At 47.7% G+C, this 12,334-nt stretch overlaps 1 protein-coding gene across 3 annotated transcripts in view; it reads left to right on the top strand.

The window, feature by feature from the left end:
* Window positions 1–12,334, top strand: part of LOC116946536 (doublecortin domain-containing protein 2-like) — a 67,699-nt gene that overhangs the window by 13,330 nt on the left and 42,035 nt on the right. The gene's annotated exons all lie outside the window — the stretch shown is intronic.

Below are 12,334 nucleotides of genomic sequence, written 5' to 3'. Positions count from 1 at the left end.
GTACTGTATGTTGAACTTCTTTCGCACCGTACGTAGCCAACCGCGATTATCGGGGGTGCGGGGCGGGGGAAGGGAAAAGACAACAAACTAATCACAAAGAGCATTCTAAAGAAATTCGTTTTCAATGTTGGTTTGCGAAAGCCCGCGTGGTTAAGTTCACAACCATAACAATGATTTGCACTTATAAGGCACACTTTCAGAAAATGTCTCAAGGCACCATAACACATCCTTCTTTGACTTAAACGAGTGCCCAAGTAATCCTCTCAACTAGCTCCTTCTCCCTTGCCATCCCTTCCCCTTATATAAAAAGTCCGCGTTCCTGATCACACTCCCCACGCAAGTAGTTCCTACGCAAGTAGTTCCTTCGCAAGTAGTCCCTATGCAGGCAGTCCCTGCGTGAGTAGTTCCTTCGCAAGTAGTTCCTATGCAGGTAGTCCCTACGCAGGTAGTTCCTACGCAAATCGTCCCTACGTAGGTAGTCCCTACGCAAGTAGTCCCTATGCAGGCAGTCTCTGCGTGAGTAGTCCCTACGCAAGTAGTCCCTAGGTGAGTGGGGTGGCGTGGCCCATTTCTCGCCCTGTCCCCAGAGCCGTGTGAACACTGCGTTTAGGGCTTCTGCCCACGGAGTTTCTGTGCCCCCCCCCCCCCCCTTAACTTTTCATTGCTCGCACTTCATATCCGGGGCTCTTGTCAAAATGCAAAAAACTACATAGATATTAAATACAAAAAAACTACATAGATATTAAATAAAAAAAACCTACATAGATATTAAATACAAAAAAAACTACATAGATATTAAATAAAAAAAACTGCATAGATATTAAATACAAAAAACTACATAGATATTAAATACAAAAAAATACATAGATATTAAATACAAAAAAAAACTACATAGATATTAAATACAAAAAAAACTACATAGATATTAAATACAAAAAAACTACATAGATATTAAATACAAAAAACTACATAGATTTCGGTTTAAAGCTTTCGTGACTGCAAGGATTCATCTTCTTTGGTTCTTTCGGTAAAGTCACCTAGAATGAGAATAAAATAATAAAATAAAACTACACAATAAAATTCTCACGACGTTTCGGCCACAACACAAGCGGCCTTCTTCAGGTGAAAGGAACAAACCTGTTGGGACGACAGAGCTTCAATAAAACGCTGTTAAGATTCGCAGCGTCTTTTAAGCTGGTCAAGGTGCCTCACTTCTCTCAACCAGCTTAAAAGACGCTGCGAATCTTAACAGCGTTCATTGAAGCTCTGTCGTCCCGACAGGTTTGTTCCTTTCACCTGAAGAAGGCCGCTTGTGCTGTGGCCGAAACGTCGTGAGAATTTTATTGTGTTATTTTATTTTATTATTTTATTCTCATTCTACGTGACTTTACCGAAAGAACCAAAGAAGAACTACATAGATATTAAATACAAAAAAAACTACAGTTCTGGCTACAGTCATCTTTTCTGTGTCGCACGTTTTAGCAATGCCAACAGAGCGCCGTGACTGGGGTGCCGGGGGCAGGTACTGCACGCTGTTTTGTTTTAGGGCTCTAAACAAACCTGCAGACGGTCCCTCCTGTTCCCCGCGTTGTCTAAACTTTGCCACAAAACACGCTTCGTCGCTATCCCTTTTCCGTCGTGGATAATCTTATAAACGTGGATCTCTTTTGGACAATTTAATTCCCCAAAATCATGGCAATCCATAATATTGGGGTGTTATTGTGAACAATGTGGAATTCAATACAAATGTTGATTCGTAGATAATCTAAATACCAGTCCATCTCAAGAAGCAGGGCCGACACGACAGCAAGGTGGATGCCTCCATTAACATCCAGTGCATTTCTGGGTGGCTGTGGATATTATAATTGATGAACTGTGCAAAATATGCTCTCCGATATGATATCCAAACGCCTACATAGAAACAACTTGATACGTACGTCAACACGTGCAATACACGTGTTTAATTTCACGGGCTGGAGCGGTGCCCTGCTAGTTGGTGAACTGCACGATGAAACCAGGCAACCTGGGTTTGATTCCTGGCCACAGCTAACATGAGTGGCGGGTGATATCTCAACCAGTGCACGGTGGCCACGATGCACAGATTGCCATAGGGCAGCGTGGCTGCGTGGTGGGCAGTAGCGGGAGAGGGCAGTGCACCAACATATATTGCTGTACTCTACTTCTATGTTTCAACCTGTATCCTCCCGACCTTTACCAGCCCACACCGTCCAGCCGAGTAAAGTATGGTGAAACAACGCCCAATGACTGAGACGGTATGGGGGAGGCCTTCATTCAGCAATGTATTGGCAAACGTGCTGTTAAACATGAGAATTAAAATGTATTTAGTGTAACTAAACAACAATGTTCAGAAGCATCATTGTCCAGTGTTCACCCGTGAGTACAGGACCCTGACGCCTGATACATATTTGGAGTTAGCGTGCTCTCCCCGTGGTCACGTTGATTGTTCTCTCTGGCTCCTCCGGTTTTCCCCTCCACATTTGGAATCAACATGCGTTTTAGAGTATTTGGCTGCTAGAAAGGTTCACGCGATAAGCCACGTCGTTGAGCTATCATTTGTGGCTAGGTCGCTTCTGAAAAAAGAGCCACATCGCTCAGTAGGCCTTACCTGGTAAAAAAAAAATAGTTTAAGTGAGGCTGGTTTTGGGTGGCTTGCTGTCACGTGGCGGCTATGCTGCTTGCTTACCTTGTCTATCGTTTTAAAATCGATGTCGCTGGCAAACAACAGACTCTTGATACAAGGACCACTGTGCTGCGAACGGACGCCTGTTCTCGAGCGTTCCAGGAGACTCTCAAAAAGACTTTCCATCTTTTGTTCGGGACGGATTCGAGAGTCTATCCACTGGCACGGCCATTGCGCTGCGCATCATTGGCACGGACGCAGACACCAGCTCGTGTCCACGCTCCTCATTCGGGCTTTCATTCAAAATGAAAAACTATTTTTTATTTATTTTAGCAGGTAAGGTCCACTGAGCTATGTAGCTCTTTTACCGCACCTGTTCATACACATGGTGCTCACTCACCCAGCGCTATCCAGGCTCAAATCCTGGCTTAGTTTCCAATGTCTGACTGGGATCGGGCACATTCCGGGTGATTTTCTCACAGGATACCGAACACGCTAACACAGAGGAATGCATTCCCAACGAGTGCCTCCAGCCTCACTATTCATTAACTTCGAACAAGCTTACGAGCCACGGCACAGTTCAGGTTCGTCGAGACAAAAGCGCTTATAATTTGATTTGATTTTACATCGAAACTGCCTTTCTCGATCCAACGCAAAAAAGTCACCGGTCCACTGAACCTTAAAAAAACCCCATAACAAGTTAAACACTTTTCCAGCCCCGGCTGTAATGAGTCATCACCACGAGGCACAGTGAAGGCTTTTCTCGCTGGGTCAAAACAAACGGTAGCGGAAATATTGCTCGCTTGTCACGACCAAAGCCTTGTTTGTCCTTCCTCTCGTGGAGAGCAGTGCTCGGTTTCCTGCAATTACGCAACCTGTGACGGAATGGTCCTCTCAGAGCAAAGGGCAGAGCCGGGGCAGGGCCATGGGATGTGGAATGCATGGGCGGAGTTTGCGGTGGGTGGGAGGGGGGGGCACGGAGGGGGGGGGGGCAACGCTCCTCCAAACCTGGGCACATTTAATGTGATGGGACAAAGCGAACCCCTGCCCCCCCCCCCGTAAAAATTGAAGTCAAACTCCACCTATGGTGGAATGCCCCCCACCCCTCCATCCCCCACCCCCTGCAATTCACGGCCCACATTTCCCCGTGGGGGGGGGGGCTCTTTCCCTCGTCGCAAGTGCAGTCGAGAATGTCATCAGCCTGCTTGGACGGGACCTCGTGTGCCAGGGCCTTGTTGGTGTCCGAGTGCGCAAACGCCACCTGCGATGAAACAAAACGAACAGAACACCTCTCCAGACACCGTGACGCCCCGAAGTGAAGTCAACGGACGCATTCAACATCAAGTTCGGGCAACCGGAGCGACATGGGGCCTTCCATGGCATCCACCCGACTGGCGACGGAGAAGATTCTTCAGGACACAGCCGTTGTGGTCACCCGTGAGCAAAAGAGAGCGTTCACCACTCATCGGATTCTTCCGGTCCAAAGATTGTGATTCCGGTCATCGTGGTGCAACGCCGTGTACTTGCCGACCTTGGTGGGGAGGAAGAGGCGATAGGGATGGCAACGCATAAGTCGTTCATTCGTTAGCAAAATGCGTAACGCGCACAAATTTGACTTAAAGAGGACATTCGGACGTTTGTGGGAGAATAAATAAAGTAAATAAACAAGTTTGACAAGTAGGCGATCTAACCCAATACAACCTTCATTATGCATAAACAAGTTTTCAGTTTAATTTATTTGGTAGAGCCCTGTGAGCCATTCGGCTCTTGAATCGGGTGCAACCGCAACAAAGAAAAAACAAAAACATGAACAAGCAAACATCTTAAAGTGACTATGTGACTTTGTGCAAGCAGAAAATCCAAAAAAAGACATCAAAATATTGCAGAAAAAGCACCGTACACCAACGCTGTGTGCAAAAATCCCAGTGGGATGCAAGTCAAACAACAACAACCACAAGACAACTTAGATTAAGGCCATCAGTCTAACTCCGTACTACAACAAACAAACATGGTCAAACCAAACAACGTTTTCGAAATCACCAAAATAAAGCCATAAAAGCAATGTAAGTCTTCAGATTTCCCACAGATGGACAACACCGACGCCGAGGTGCGGTGCCGTGAGAGAGGAGGCGACGCATTCCAGACGACTGGAACTGCTGCAGAGAAGCCACGTAATTTACTGGAGGTTTGAGCTATTTCCGTCATTCTAGATATTTGCATTTAAAAGGAGGCATTGCCACCAGCCCCTGCTCCTTTATTTGGGCTGTTAAATATTTTGCAACAATGTTATTCCAGGTTTGATAGGGCATGTACAATTCCAGATGCTGCAGTACTCCGATGCTATAGCTCTTTTTCAGAAGCGACCTGGCCACAAATGATAGCTAAACGAAGTGGCTTATCACGTGTAATATTTATTGCAGCCAAATACTATATGATGTGGAGGTAAAACCCAGAGGCGCCTAAAAAAACCCACACGACCACAGCGAGAACATGCAACCTCAAAATATACAGCAGGCGTCAGGGTCAGGATCGAACCCACAACCCGCTGAATGCCAGGCGAGGTAGTGAACATCTCGCTACCGTAGCTGCCCGGACGTTGGCCTTGGCCAAGAATTAAACTCGGGTGTCATAGTGCGGTGCACGAACGTGGACTGCTCAATCTGCGGGTATATTCCCAATACACATTTGGGGACAATTTTCACCCAATGGAGCGAAAAGCCAAATTTGCGTCCGGCCCTTCACGACAGCTGCGTCATGGTGAGCACTGTTGACTTCCGCCGATTCATTCTCCCAGCAAGGCGCTGAAATCAATGGTGGCAAGTTCCTTAAAATCCACTTGTGTCCAACACACAGTATCTAAATGGTTACACCACAGAGAGTCATTGGCAGATGACGTACGGTGGGGTAAAGTGTGGGTACTTCCACCTCGTCCAAGACATCTGGTCAGTGTGACAGAGCAGCTCCAATACCCTGTACAGGAGGGTAGGAGCGCTTCCTCTATGCAGATGTTCTTCATTTCAAGGCCCGTGGGCCCCTGGCGGCCGCTGGTGGCCTTTAGTGCGGGCCCTGACGTGCGGCAAACCCCGACAATACACGGACGGTGAAGACAGCCCCCACCCATCATCATCATCGTCCTCGTCGTGCTGCTGTCAAACCCGACAATGCTTTCAAATGGCGTGGCGGCCACTCACGCTGATGATGTCTCATCGGCGAAAGTGACCCCCCCCCCCTCTCTCTGAAAATGAGTGAAGAACGCTTCTCTTCTGAGACCCTTCCGCCAGCAGTGGCGTGAGCGAGAAATTGCAGGGCCGCACCTTTACCTGTGGCCAGAGACCCCCTTCAAGCAGTTTTATGAATTAACATTTAATTGTTTATTTACCTCCAGCTCCCCCCCCCGCAATAGAAACCCCCCCATCGTCTACTTTTCAAGGCCCATTGCGCATCAGTGGCTGGTGGTGGCTCTGTTTGTATTCAGTCTTGGCAGGGGGCAGGGCAAGGTGGGGGGGGGGCCTCCACCTCCACCCCTCCGTGCTTGGTCATCGCGCAGGGGTCGCTTCGGGGTGGTGCGATGCACCCCCACCTCGCCTCCCCCTCACCCTCCTCCACCCCCCGCTAGCCTCCCCCAAGCCCCCCCCCGTCCTCCTGCTCCCCGCCCCCCATGACCCCTCCGCCTCCCCCCGCCCTCCTCCCCTATGCGCCCTTTCCCCCTCCCTCCCCGCCCTCCTACCCCTCCCATGCGCCCTCCTCCCCCCTTCCCCCCTCCCTCCCCGCCCTCCCCACCCCCAATGCGCCCTCCTCCCCCCTCCCACCCTCCCCTCCCCCCCCCAATGCGCCCTCCTCCCCCCTCCCACCCTCCCCACCCCCAATGCGCCCTCCTCCCCCCTCCCACCCTCCCCGCCCTCCCCACCCCCAATGCGCCCTCCTTCCCCCATCCCACCCTCCCCGCCCCCCCCCAATGCGCCCTCCTCCCCCCGCCCTCCTCTCCAGCCCGGTGCTCACAAACAAGGCGCTTCCCGCTCAGACGCTCTGTCCACCTGGCCACTCGACCCCGAGTGGCTTGGCGCTCCCGCTCTGTGTACACACGCGCGCGCCTTGTTGCGTCGAAATCAAGGCGTCGTTGCATCGGCATGTGGCGGTCAGCATTTCCATTCTTCTTCAAGTCGCCTTCAAATAATAATAATAATCACGATAATAATCATAATAATAAACAATAGACTTTAAAAAAAGCATTTAAATAATATAAATACATGCATGTGTCGCCTCCAGCGCGCGCACGCCTGACGTTATTTGACGGCCATAAGCAAGGTGACACGTAAGGGTTGGAGTCGTTCAGTAATTTTCCCTGCCCTGTTGATACTACGCAAGTAAAATGTGTTTGCTGCGTCTAAAATTAAGTTGATTTTTGTTTTGCTTCATAAAGACTGCCAGCTTGAATGGCAACCTATGGAGTCAAGCATGAATCAGAGCATTATGTCTTGACTGCGATGCTACTTTGAAGCTGGACCTCTGTGAAAAAGAGCTTGATAGCTCATTAGATTTCTCCAGTAAAAATCAATATTCTGGTTGTGAAGTGCAATGCAATTTTTTTTTTACAGTTTGTTAAAAGTTTGAAAAAAGAAGACAACAGCATCTGGTCGAGCACCAATTGCGTCGAGGCTCAAAAGAAAGCCGTCCCTTGGTGTGGACCAATCAGTTTCAAGGACAATGCCACATATATTATCATAGTATGTTTTTTGTTTGCATTTTGACTGCAGGTGTTGTGGTTAATGCAGACATGAATCCTCGTAAAAAAAGGTTTCAGTTTTGTTGCCAGAAAAAAGGGGGGAAAACCTTATTATTATTATAACTCCAAATACGTTTCTTAGTGAGAATCTTGAAAAAAAATGTTATTGTTGTTGCAAAGTAAAAAAGCCAAACTTTCCTGGGGGCCCCCCTCCCACCCGCCGACGGGGGCCCCGCGGGTCAGGTGACCGCTTCTTCACGCCGCGTGCGGGCAGATTAATTTTCTCTTCTTTGGTTCTTTCGGTAAAGTCACGTAGAATGAGAATAAAATAATAAATTAATAAAATAACACAATAAAATTCTCACGACGTTTCGGCCACAACACAAGTGGCCTTCTTCAAGTCGTCCCGACAGGTCTGTTCCTTTCACCTGAAGAAGGCCACTTGTGTTGTGGCCGAAACGTCGTGAGAATTTTATTGTGTTATTTTATTTTATTAATTTATTATTTTATTCTCATTCTACGTGACTTTACCGAAAGAACCAAAGAAGGTGAATCCTTGCAGTCACGAAAGCTTTAAATCGAAAAATCAGTTTTGTATGTCACCCAAACTCGAGCAGAGAGCAGTGGGACATCTCTACGCGTGTTGGTGCACACGCGAAAGAAGAGGGAGATTAATCCAAAGTCCGTATCCGCGTTTGTCCACCAATTTAAACTTACTGTAAATCTCTTTCCACCTCGATCAGAGCTAATCAACGATGTGTGTGCATGTGTGTATTGGGGTGGGGGGGGGGGGGGGCGGTAGTGTAGTGGTTAACGCGCTGCGGTACGAACCTTGCGACCCTGGTTCGATTCCAGCTCACGGCCAACACCAGTGACGATTATCTTAACTGGTCCTGGGCCTCCCCTAGGTCGACTCAGCCTCAAATGAGTACCTGGTGCGGTGTGTAAAAATATCGTCACTGGGGAGACAAAGGCGGTCGGGCGTGGTGCTGGCCACCCACCCCCTCGTGTGCCGTTGCAGGCCTTCATTGGGTGCTACTCGCTATCAGCACTTGCCCCAATAGTATGTTATAGCTATACGGGGGATCTTTGTTTTTTGTATGATGAAATTCTTTAGCCAACTGTGCTAATCGGAGGTACTCAGACAACTGGTATCCGCCAAGAGTTGAGTGTCGTAGGTTAAAACTTAAAACCGAGAACCCCTTTAGTATAGAACTGAGTCTCTCGCGTTTCACTGGCACATCGGGAAACCCATTGTCTCGACGTTAATAAATAACTAACTAACTTTTTCTTTCACTAGTTAAGGCCCACTGAGCTATACAGCTCTTTTTCAAAAGCGACATGACCACAAATGACAGCTCAGTGAAGTGGCTTATCATCATGTGGAAATCTAAAGCAGCCAAATACTCTCAACGCAAGTGGATTGTAAATGTGGAGGGAAAACCCGGAGGATCCGGATAAAAATCCACGCGACCACGGAGAGAACCCACAACCTACTGTATACCAGGCGAGGTAGTTAACATCTCGCCACCGTGACTTGTCATGGCCTTGAGCCGTCACCCACTATCAGCTCTTCCCACGTAACACCAGTGTCTGCTGTGGCCTTCTGATGGAACCACAAAATCCTGACTAGCTGCAATGCCGGCTAGTTTGGTTCCAGCTCATGATCAATAATCAACAAAGTAATACACAAGGAACCACAGCAAATGACTCCGGCCTACGACGTCAAGGTTTTGAGCTTCGAATATCGAAGAAGTGTTACAAATACACGAAGAGTGCTGACTTAGCTGCATGATATTGCAAATGAAAGTGGGAAATGCCATCCGCTATTATTTTAATCGTGTTGTGAAGTTTATTCCAATTTGTTTTACTCCTGGAAGTGTGTTTTGTCCCTAAAATAGAGCCAAAACAGGACGGCTTCACGTTTCTGTTCTATCTTTCAGTGACTTGAGATGCGGTTGCATTTTGACACTCTACAAATCTGAACTGTCAATTGCGTTGTGCGCCACACTCGCTAATGGGTCTATGTACTGTCCATCGCACAACATGTCGACAAACTCTAGGGCGATCCGTGGTTAGGGTTAGGGTGGTCTGTGCCTCTGATTAGCGCGGTTGGATACATCCATTGGGTTAGATTCATTGGCCCAGACAGATCATAGCATTTTGACATAAATGATGAAAAACAAGTTTGATCTCATGCAAATTTTGACTGCTTACTTTATTTACCTTGCTTCTTACGGATAACATCCACACGTACAGAGTTACTGAAATGTATTGTGCGGTAGGGTTAAAAATTACGACCTCATACTCGGTAAGATGAAAGACCCCTTTCACTATTCCTTGCTTTACTCATGGATTTTTCGAAGCCTCCATTCCGAACAGGAGTACCCAGAGCACGCACACGCAGCAATCAATTGTGTCCTTGGTAACGCCGCATTTCACTGGCACTGAAGCTACAATACGGCATTCTACCCAAACAACAGAATCAATATTTCGAAATGGAAAGCTTTACAATGCATTTTAAGTAGTTATCACTTTGCCCCAAAGTGATGATGACTACAATTTTAATGGTTATTATGCAGTGTATCACTGAGTCTCGACTTCCTATCCAAAAACAATATCTCGGACCCATATCTCCTTGTCTATGAATATCAGCTTGTAAATCTAGATTGAAAACTAATTTCTTTAGAACTGATTTTTGTGTTTAGTTTGTTGTCTTTCCCCCGCACCTCCAATTATCACGGTTGGCTACGTACGTTGCGAAAGAAGCTCAACATACACATGTACATATCTGGCAGTTCACCAGCATTGGTTCAAGCAAGGCTGACTGCTGATGATGACGAGACATCAGCACTCCCAGAATGCCGTACGGCAGATGTGATATGTAAAATAAACTATTATGTTTTTTTTACATAGAGGGACTTACAGTGTGCTTGGCTATTGTGTAACACAGATACAAGATGTCCACCATGGGAATTAACCTCGAGTTAGACTTAGCTGTCTGAACTGCATGGTTGAAATGTAGGCAACATGATCTTTATGCGTTTTAAGTTCTATAAACTTTAAATCTTGACTCATTGTCAACAGCAACCGACAAAAATCACAGCTGACGTTGGTTACCACCTGGAGCCCTTCTCAAGTCTCGAGTCCCGAGCTGCAGAGTGATGCGACTCGGTCGATAAAACCTTCACACGCCGAGTGAGATACCTGGATGGATACCATGACCATCCCTTTGTAAAAGGGAAATCCGATGATTGATAGTGTCTCCTTACTCAAAAGGGCAGCAATGGGGTGGCACTCGTCTTTCTGCTGGTGACATCGACGCAGCGGTGGAAATTCCACATTCCCATGGTGGGGGCCAGTCTTACAATATGAAAAAAAACACAATATGCAAACTTGAGCTTTGGAGAGTTTTCTAGTTCGAAGCATGTGCTCCACTGTAGTTGTGTACCAACTATCCAATCTTCAGCCTTCAATAATATAATTGGAATTCATATTACTCACCCAATCAGTTAGGAGCAGATGAATGCATACCACAGTTGTATTAACCCTTTCCCATTCCGTTGACGTATGTGTACGTCATCAGTTTTTCTTCCAAACCAGAATTAAAACTAAAATTAAATATCTTTATCGCTACCGAGGCTCCCACAAGGCCGTGCGGCAGGGCGTGTGGTGGCACAGTCTGGCACCAGATGTCAATAAAGTGCTTTCATGTCGCTACGGTTCTCCACGGTGAGTAACGATGTCGTTTAAAAACACCGGCGCTATACGGTGCGAAATAAGTTCTACATAGATACATGAGGAACGTGACCTTTGTTTCAAGTGCCGCGCCAGGAGATCGTACCTGCGACCACTGGATGAGAAAGTTCGGTGCGCTGACCGCACGTGACACCGCGGTAACGTCGAGGCATACTCCTTCATCGGAACGGAAACCAAAATGTGTGTTTACCGAGCCAGCTGCCTGCGTGTCTGGTAGCGTGTGCCCAGGAAACCACTGGAGCCCTGTTGTGTGTATAACCCGGTCATTGCTGAAGCTAGTGCTGCTTCTGCTGTAGGGAGCACGGCTTTGTGCTCAGCAATGCAGGCATTTAAACCCTTTCCACCCTTCCGAGACGTCTGCAAGTTGCAGGGTTTTGGGTGTCCCCCTCACCTCTGAATCTCGGAACGTGCAAGCAGCACAGCGTTTCATGACATCGCTCCTCACCGTAGAGAACTGTCGTGACACGACCGCCGCACTCTACGATAGCTGGCGCCAAACTGTGCCACACACAGCCCTCCCTCCCTCCCGCGTGGCCTTGCGAGAGCCTCGGCACTGATTATGTTATTTTATTTGAATTTTTCTTCCGGTTCCGTTCCGATGACATACACATACACGGTCGTCACAAGAACGGGGAAGGGTTAATAACGCCAATCCCTTCCGGATCACGAAGTGCACCAGCTGAACTGGGCTCTCCACAGCGATGCGTGACACACGATGCCGTCCAATCATTCATGAAGCCAAAAGCACAGCTACGTGACCCCCAGGTTGTCGTGTACAACGTCGCATATCTCACTCGCTGTGGACCGAGGTACAGCATAGGTCAGGGGTCAGCTGCGGAGCCGCATGCGGCTCCTCAAGGATCGCTTCGTGACGTTAGTTATGAAGGACCACCTTTGGGTCTTTCGGTAAAGTCACGTAGATAGGTACAAATTAATAAAAATAATAAATGTATATAAAAAAACAAAAAAACTACGACGTTTCGATCACGACACAAGCGATCGTCATCAGGAGTAAAGCTGCTGAACGCAGACTGCTTTATAGGTTTAAAATGGGTCTAGTGCTGGGGTCATAAACGAAGTGGGCGGGGCTAGCCACCCGCACACTCGTCGCGGAGGCCGCTCTGCGATCTTACATTAACATTATGCTAATTTCTCACATTAGCATCACTAGCCCCGCCCACTTAGTTTATGACCCTAGGACTACGCCCATT

Source organism: Petromyzon marinus, chromosome 27 (genome assembly GCF_048934315.1).
Source record: "Petromyzon marinus isolate PM22_M1 ecotype Great Lakes invasive population chromosome 27, UKy_Petmar_22M1.pri1.0, whole genome shotgun sequence".
Classification (NCBI taxonomy): Eukaryota; Metazoa; Chordata; class Hyperoartia; order Petromyzontiformes; family Petromyzontidae; genus Petromyzon; species Petromyzon marinus.
This window is presented reverse-complemented; position numbering and strand designations above follow the sequence as displayed.